This window comes from Cibotium barometz, chromosome 29 (assembly GCF_041138505.1).
Source record: "Cibotium barometz isolate CiBa-2024 chromosome 29, ASM4113850v1, whole genome shotgun sequence".
In the NCBI taxonomy this organism is placed as follows: Eukaryota; Viridiplantae; Streptophyta; class Polypodiopsida; order Cyatheales; family Cibotiaceae; genus Cibotium; species Cibotium barometz.
This window is the reverse complement of record NC_141074.1, coordinates 14,268,418-14,278,669: the sequence shown is the minus strand read 5'-3', so window position 1 is coordinate 14,278,669 and position 10,252 is coordinate 14,268,418.

Here is a 10,252-nt window from a genome sequence, read left to right as displayed (position 1 = left end):
TTCCAAAATCAATTAAAAAATCCCTTCTATAAATGTATTTTTGTAAATTTACCTTAAATTTTTAAATTACAAAACCCCTTCATTTGAACTCACGTGGTATACATACATATTTTTAGGTAAACCCCTTATTGAGGCTTAATGCAATAGTGGGCTGATTTTTGCTTAACCATAAAACAAATCCATTACTAAGAGAAATAAATATCCTAAAATTGACCTTCTATCAAAGAGGCATCCAACTCAATCATCATCGGTGTAGCTTCAAACACAAGTCCATAATCTAGTGTGCCTTTGACATACCTTAAGATTCTCTTTGTTGCTTCCCAATGTTTCTTTGTAGGTTCCTCCATAAACTGGGAAATATGTACAACCAACTACAAAACTAATATCAAGACGAGTGAGAATTAAAGAGATAAGATTGTAAATTGTAACATCTGCGAAGGAGTGAGCCATCATTGATTTGGAGCTTCAACTTTGCTTCCATGGGAGTGCTCATTGGTTTAGCATTATCTAATCCAAACTTGCTAATCAAGCTCTTAGCATACTTCTTTTGTGACATACATGTTCTTTTTCCATTTCTTGATACTTCTACTCCCAAAAAATAATGTAAATCCTTCATGCCAAAAGTGCTACAAAGTAGAGACTTTTGTAAATCCTGCAATGTAAATCCTGCAAATCCTTCATGTCAAAAAGTGCTACAAACTAGAGACTTAAACATGAAATTTCAGCCATAATATTTCCTATCAGTATGAGATCATCCAAACATCTACCTTGGCAAACCATTGCCTACGTGCTTGCTTCAATCCATAGAGCACCTTCTTAAATCTACATACATAAGTAGGCTTCCTTGCATCTTCAAAACCCTTAAGGATGATGCATATTAACTTCATCATCTAAATCACCATTAAGAATGCATTTTTAACATCCATTTGTTGTAAAGGCTGGCCCGTTTTACAAGAGAAATAAAAGTCCAAAATCGTAGTCATTTTAGCTATTAGGAAGAAAGTTTCATCATTATAACCAATACCATGAGTCTGATAGTATCCTTTGTACCTATCCAAGTTTCAACTAACCTTTCTTGTACCTATCCAAGGAACCATTAGCATTAAACTTTTGTTTATAAATCCATTTGCATGTAATGATGGGCTTATCATGTGTTTGTGGAACCAACTCCCAAGTGTTGTTCTCCATCAAGGCATCATGCTCTTCTTCCATTGCTTGCATCCAATGGGAATCCCTAATTGCATCTTCAAATGAAGTGGGCTCATCAAAATTCATGATGTTATACATGTAGCAATAATGTACCTAAGCATAGGTATTGGTATAAGCCCATTTGTCATCCCAGGTGCTTTCACTTGTCTTTGTGATCTCCTTACATTAGAAGTACCTTGCTGCTCATTTGGCTACAAATTGCCTCTATTTTCTAAAGTTGAAAGGGTTGAAAATTTAATTTTTTGAGTTGATCTAGTTGAAGAAATAGATGGGCTATTTGCGCCTGACGCATAATTACTACAAGTATGTTGAAGGGAGATTGATTGGTGGGGCTGATTTTTCACCAAGGACAAGTCCCTCTCACACAGTAAGAAGCTAGGGAGGAGGGAGAGAGAGAGAGTGTGTAACATACCCATTGTAAATAACAATGTACTTGCTTCAGAGTTGAAAAATATAACTTAGTTTGTCATTTTTACGATCAGAAAACTTCTATTTTTGGAAAATGAGCCATTTTTGCTTAGAAATTTGTAATTTTGAATCCAAATTTGGAATCTACGCGTAATTTTACGCTTAAAATAGTTTTTTCTGAACTAAAAACAGGTACTCGGAATGGGTTTAATTAAGCTTTTAAGCCTTTAATCTGCAAACTTTCGACCTAAAATAGTAACTATCCAGGCATCTAATCAATGAACGGAACACGCCCCCACGGTCACGGGGCAAGGCCGGACATTTTCGTCAAAATTTTTTTTGACCCCCCAGGACGACGGCGGGCGGCCGGCGTGGGCCCCACCACGTGCCGACAATCCACCCGGGACACCCAAGTGTGTACACGACCTAGACGCACCCTCCAGCACACCCCTACACGTACCCCCTCCTCCCAGAACCCTCTATCCACAGGTGTCGCGCTCTCTCTCTCTTGGGGACACCTCCACCCCCATGTGTCACACTTTCTCTCTCTTCGAGACACCTCCACCCCCAGGTGTCTCGCGCCCACACTCTCTCCCGGACACCTACACCACCCAGGTGTCACCTTCCCGCACCCGGACGTCCACCCTCCAGCACCTATAAAAGGACCCTCCCAGCCCCCTTCTCTGAGCAAGCCCCCAGCAAGGCCCTAGGCGCAAGCCCTCCCTCAAGCTCTAGGACATGTCCTACACTCTTCTTCCCCCCCCCCGTGTGAATAGACTTAAAGTGTGCTTCTCCTCCAACCCTTGCACTCTTCCCTAGGCCTCCCTAGGCGTACACTCTTCTCAAGAGCTCTCCAAGTTAAGGACACCTCTCAATTCCCCCCCCCCATATGCGGCGACTTAAACTTAGGCTAAGAGGTCTTTCCTACCCATAAGCCCAACAAGCTTTTCCTACCCCAAACGGACTCTGTTTTCGAATCCGTTTGAACCAGTAGAATTCTCTCTTTTCTCTCCAAGTTCCCAACCTCTTATATTCACCCTGTTCTCTCTCTATCCTCTTAAAACTCTAGTGCTCCTATGGCGCCGAAACGCCGCCGAAATGAAGAACCACGCGCTGCCCAAAGAGGGAATGAAGCGAATCGCGTGCCTGCAATCGACTTCGCCCCTCTTGAAGCGAATAGGCACGAAAACGATAACCAGGTTGGTCATTTAACAAGTTTAAGTAAAATTCTCTCTTATGAAGCTTAATGCAAAGATTCGAAATAATAGGAAAGGAACCAAGGTTAAACCCCTAGTATAGATGGCCTAAAGTACCTTATGGTTACTCTTAAGTAAAGTTATAAGAAAATAATCTTGCTATTGAATCATTGTCTTTCCGAAACGATGGTTTTTGTTAATGTGTGAATTCATTGAATAAAGGCTATGTCTCTTTTTATTGGATATACTACTGGTTTATTGCTAACATGCAGGTACAGCTTCTCCCCCCCTTAGCTAACTCCGTGCTTGCCTGTGTAGCCGGGTGGAGGATATAGTGAGGCTGGGAGTCGGCCCAGGGCAATCCCCTCCTATGCCACTGGGAATTGGATTTCACCACCAGGGTGATGTATATATGCTGCCTAGTTCTGTGGGTCCAGGCTAGTGCGGTGACTTAACCCCCACCTCATGAGGAGACGTCCCCTCCGAAGGGCGAGAGGGTTTGGTACAAGCGGCAGTACCTGAGGGGGTGACAGGAGGGCTTGGCCCTCATCGGCTGGCTGACGACGAGGGGAGACGGTCCGTGAGGTTTACCCAGCTAGTTGAGACTGGAAGATCGAATTCTAGATCATCGGTGTGGTTGTGGTTGTGATTGGATTGTGGTTATGGTTATGGTTATGGTTTGGACATGGAAGTTTGGATTGGAATATCGGCCCGGTTCCAGGGTCTTTGTAAATATTTTTCACTGTAAGTATGTTTGTTGATTTCAATGTTGTGCTAAGGAAGATTTCTTTTAAGGAATCAAGTGTAATTAATTAACAAAGGAATTTGTTTTTAAGTGTTTCACAGTGTGGTAGGACTTAATTAGAAAAAAATTGAACAGGTGAGTGTGTGGAAAGTGGGAGAATGGATGCCCTGACGGTATCATTCTAAGGATGGGTGGACCCGATAAGTCGGGTAGCTTTCTACTAGTCGTAACTTACGATACTTAGGGAATAGTAGAGTCCTGAACAAGACTTGTTTTAGGGGACCGAGCTAGCGGCCGTGCCTCATGAAATACGGGGGAAAAAAGGCGTTGGCTTCCTTGAACCAAGTGTGGGTCTTGTTCCATCTCCACACACATTCCGTGCTGGGGATTAGAATTTCCTTTAGGATGACTATGCTTCCCCTACGCGATAGAGTTAGGTCCCTCCGTTTGCTCGTAACCTCGTATTTCTACGAGATCGAGGTGTTGTCAATCGAAAAATAACACGAGACTTAACCGCCTATCAAAAGGATTCCCCCGCCCTACGGGTAGGGGTCCTTACAGAGAGAGAGAGAGGGACTCACCCATATATATAGATATAGCTTCTCTCTCTCACTCTCTCCCAGCAATTTATCTATCTCACTCTCTCTCTCTCTCTCTCTCTACATAGAAAATGCGAAAAGAGAGAGAGAAAGAGGGAGTGTGTTAATTTGTTAAATTTCAAAGAGCTTCTCTCTCTCTCTCTCTCTCTCTCTCTCTCTCTCCCCCTGATTTTATCTCTCTCTCCTCTCTTACTCTCTCTATACATAGAAAATGGAAAGAGAGACTGTGTTGGTTTGTAGAGAGATCAATTCCCTAAAAAGGAAAAAAAGAGATTTGCAGAAAGAAGGAGCATAGACGGCCTAATATACATGTTTTAAAGCCATTGGATCAAAATCAATGGTACATGATCCAACGGATTTGGCTTGCACTAAAAACCACCCAAGAGAGACAGATCAAAGAGAGAAAGAGGGAGGGAAAGCTATGCATTTTTGCTACTATGCATGTTTGTGTGTGTGTGTGTGTGTGTGTGAGAGAGAGAGAGAGAGAGAGAGAGAGAGAGAGAGAGAGAGCCACATATTATTCCATAATGGCAACATGGTTCTTTCTATGAGATCACTAATACATTTTGTTTACTCCATTGCTTAGGGGGAATCCTTATGAGATTATATTTAAATAGATTTGGTGGAAGCTTAGGAGTCTATTTTTTATTTTATGTTTCATTAGATGGCTACTTCTCATCGGAGATGGGTCACGCCACTTCTTTCTATGTATAAAAGATGGCACATCTCTCTCCATGTGCTATGTATGCCAAGTTTGGTGCTCTGTTCAAATAAAACGAGCTGCTTGAGGGTTTCCCTTTGTGGATATATATGCAAAGCATGGTGACTTGATATACAAGTATGCCAATTTTGATGCTTTCTTCAAAGTCATCCATGGCTGCCAAAATGGTCTTCAAATTTAAGGCCTACTCTATGGTATCCAAACCTCTCCTATCTGAAGGATGGGTTGGGGGACTAGTAATAGGAAGGAGGGAGGGGAAGAAGGGTTTTTTTTTTGAAGAAGTGTGGACCTTCAAAATCACCCTTACACATTAGTTGCCATTAATTCAATGCATGAGATAGAATTTTTTCGAGGGTGCTTATTTAGTCTCACATTAATTATTATTTTTTTAGGGTGCTTTTCTTAATTTTCAAGGATACAAGGTTAGGAACGCTAAGGTTTTAATTTGAGGGTGCTAACGAATGGTAAGCTTATTCATTGAGGTTGCTTTTTATTTTTCTGAGGTTGCTTTTTTTTAAAAGCATGTTTTTTAAAATCACAACATAGAGGAAAATAATAATAAATTGAATAACTGAATTTGAAAAAGGAAAGAAAAAGCTCCAAAATTTTCTAAGGAAATCAGTCTCCTTTATTAATATGGAAGAAAAACATGGAAGCATGTAACAGAATATAGACATGTGAACCCAAAAGTTTGAAACCCAATCCAGAAAAAGGCAGAAACTCAATGTAGCACAAGCCATAAACATAACCTATAGGAAGCAAGCTTCTTCCTTGGTAAGACCCACAAACTTACAGACTTCTGGTGACAGTGGTACAAACTCATCTCCATCCACAATCACTTTTTTGAACTTGTGTGCTCTTTCCCATACAGAGAGATATGATGTGGAGTAGTTCTCTTCGAACTGACTGTTTTGCTCATCTCATCGATGACAATTGGATTACCAAGAGTTCTGACCTCTGCATTGTCATTGGCGTGCACATCTTCATTGCTTTGTCCTCTATCTACATCTTCATCCTGATCATCTCGATGTTCTTCTGTGTTGTATCCTACATGTAGAGGATTGAAGTATCTATAACCAAGAGTATCTACAAAGAAGATTTTGTCAATGTTTGTGCACTGGGTCAGATGAGGGAGCTTCATAAACTTTCCAAACAACAGCAGCGAACCTTGTCCTGCTCATACCAAATCTAGTCTTTGGGATTATCCACGAAGCTGTTGCATAATATTTCCCCGTTCGAATCATTTTGAGAAGAGTACTTTGTAGTGAAGTACCTAGTTTGTTGGCTATGTAATTGTCCATGTATACATATTCCCTTTCAAACAAATATACAGGCGACAAGCATACTTTTTTTTTTCAAGTCTGCTTGTCCATAAAGACAGTAGAGTTGCTGCCCTCTTGTTATCTCCTCATTGGAGATATTATGCGAGAAAAACTTGAAATGCTGCTTATGCAAATCTTTCATACAATATCCTATCATGCCTTCAAATGTGTGCATTTTAATCTATCTTAGTCATATACACATGACTATAGCACCCTCCGGTTATAAAAGATCCCAACCTAAGTATCTTTTGATTGTTTTGCCTATACTTATGAGTGATGGTGCCATAAGGCTTACAACCATTTGAAAATGTAAATTAAAGTACCACCATTTTCTAATGCAAACATTCCTTTTTAAAAATCCATTCTTATAAACTCTTCGAGTGGCTCCCATGAAAGATGAATGTCTGTATTTCCTATAGCCATAGTGACAGATACTTCAAAGAGGTTTTTTTTCTTGTCTGGTGGAAATTGTGGAATTTTGTGCACTAACGGTTCGGAGTCTAGATTTCTTTCATTCATCAATGGTTTTTTACCTTTTGAGTCGCTATGCAAAATAATTTTGGGTTTGTTAACATTTCTTATTTTTGTCATAGATGCCAATTTTTAATTCTGCATTGATTTTGAAAGTGGATTTATAAACATTATGTGATTAAATAATCAATAACATATTTAATAACTATGAAATCGATTCATGTAAAAAAAATCAAATTAGTAACATAATTAACATGTTTAAACTATATCTATGATTTTTAAACGTGAAATCAATGAAAGTAAAACAAAAATTTTAAAGCCTTATGTAATCAATCTAATTAAAATTTATTTAAATTTATATAATCAAAAGAAGTATAAATTAATTAAATTTACATCTTTCAGCTATTTGATAATTATATTAAAAACTATAAAAGTATAAATTAATTAAATTATTATATATCAACTATTTGATAATTATAAAAAAGGCACAATAACTTTAAAAATAAAACGTAACTTAAATATTTACCAATGTGAGATCCCTATTCCCACTGCGCAACGGATTCGGGGTACTAGCAGCGGAAGTAGCACTTCTCGCGCGAGACAGGGGTCCCACATTCGGGGCCTCGCCCAACGGATATCCGGACAAGAGACTAATCCGTCGGTTTCTCCAAAACTGAACCCGAAAAAACTTCCTTTACCCGGAAAGCACAGGTGATTCCACCAGGATAACTCTTTACTCTAACGTAGTCAAGACCATTACTGATCAAACTGATCCGACTGCACCTATAAAGGTACTCGGTCAGATCAAGGAAGAAACTTGCACTTGGATCATTGGGATCAACGCTTTTTTCTCCATCAAGAGGCACAGCCGTTGATTCCTATCCATAGAACAATTACTATCCGGGATTTACTTCATCTATCGTAAATAACAGAAATTGAGTCTCGATTTACGGATCCATCAGTCCAGCCTAACCCCATCCAGTCCCATGGGTTAGCCAACCACCCAACCACTGTAGTGATGGGATCCAATTAGGAGTTTGGTTAGGTTTTGTCCCGGGTACCAAGGAAAAGAGTTCTAAGGCCCCCTAGCCGGAAGTTCATGCAAACATAAAACTAGCCACACCACTTACACACCCAATATGAAATTGCCTTTTTCTTAGCATCAGCTAACTTTAAAACAATCCTTTAATGAAACCATTATGTCACTGATGACAATCCTCAAAGTCTCTGGTTGAATCCTTATTTCCAGTCATTCATTCATCGGTATACTTATGGCATCATTGGCAACCAGAACGCTCACCACCTGTTCACTCAGGGGCCTTTTCCATAGTTCCTAGCTCATAGTAACCGGCAATATATTCATATAACAGAATGGAATCTCCGTGGAAGATCAGCAAGATCAACCCACCGATCCATATAAAAGAGCCATGGACTCATCCGTTGAGGACCAGCAAGGTCAATCAACCAGATCCATGCCCGGTTTCAGAAAACAACTCTTATTCCTTGTCCCAATATCTTCCACAATGCACGTGTGGGTATCTTCGGCGACCCAGAGCCCGAGCACCGTATGGTCAGCACCCTCTAGGATCCTTCGCAAGTGACCTAGCGCTTCACTCATAGGCCGCTTCTTCCTTGGTCCCTCATCCACCGTACCGGAAGCTCACCATTTAAATCGAACCGAGGCTGGTCAAGACCTCGGCCGACCTTGCTACGCGATACGTCCTCCATTGACTCTCCGTCACAGCAGTTGCAACTTTATCAGTTAGGTCTCCATGACTTTAATCCACAAGACGGTCAAAATGCTTCCCCAGCATTCTTGACATAAAACAGTCATTTACAAACAGTCACAAAATACAGTTTCTATATCGAACTCTCGTCTTTCCACATTATCCTTCCTTAGTCCACATTACTTATTCCACATTCCATTCAATGTGTACTCATTCTCATCCATTCCCTCATATTGACGACACATTAATTCACATACACATTCACATTCATTATTCTACATACACATCCCTGTTCGTACATCCACATCATACATCCAATCCCATATCCGCATGTATACATCCACATCCACATTCTCATTCACATCCATACATCTACATCTACATGCATACATCCACATCTCCATGTATACATCTACATCTACATGCATACATCCACATCTCCATGTATACATCCACATCCACATTCTCATTCACATCCATACATCTACACCTACATGCATACATCCACATCTCCATGTATACATCCACATCTACATTCTCATTCACATCCATACATCTACATCTACATGCATACATCCACATCTCCATGTATACATCCACATCTACATTCTCATTCACATCCATACATCTACATCTACATGCATACATCCACATCTCCATGTATACATGCACATCTACATTCACATTCACATCCATACATCTACATTTACATGCATACATCCACATCTCCATGTATACATCCATATCGACTTTCTCATTCACATCCATACATCTACATCTACATGCATACATCCACATTTCCATATATACATCCACATCTACATTCTCATTCACATCCATACATCTACATCTACATGTATACATCCACATTTCCATGTATACATCCACATCCACATTCACATTCACATCCATACATCTACATTTACATGCATACATCCACATCTCCATGTATACATCCATATCTACTTTCTCATTCACATCCATAAATCTACATCTACATGCATACATCCACATCTCCATGCATATATCCATACATACTCGTCCACATCGACATTCACATCTACATGCATACATCCATATCTACATGTATACATCCATACATACACATCCACATTCACATCTATACATCCACATCCACATTCATACATCCATACATACCCATCCACTTTCACATCCATACATCCATACTCATGCATCCACATCCACATTCACATCCATACATACACATCCACATTCACATCCATACATCCACATCCAGATCCATACATCCACATCCACATTCATACATCCACATTTACATGCATACATCCATACATACCCATCCACATTCACATCCATACATCCATACTCATGCATCTACATCCACATCCATATTCTCACCCTATCACAACCCATATACATCTTATCCCATCACATACACTTTTTACCTCATCCCATACACATCTTATCACTTCTTAACTCATCTTATCACATCCTAACTCATCTCATATGCATCTTATCACATCTTATCATTTCCCATATCTATTTATAGAATACAATAGAATTCTCATATTTGATATAAGATTTCTTTATGCATCTATTTATGCATAAATTCCGTTTAAGGATGACTAACATTTTCGAATAAAATCAATCTTTTATGTATCTTCCTATGCATAAATTTATTTGAAATGAGAATGACACTTTGAATTAAAATTCAATCTTTTATGCATCTTCCTATACATAAATACAATTTAGATGAGAAAGATACTTTTGAATTAAAAATCAATCTTTTATGCATCTTCCTATGCATAAATTCAATTTAGTAGGAATTACACTTTTAGAATAAAATATTCATCTTTTATGCATACCTCTGCA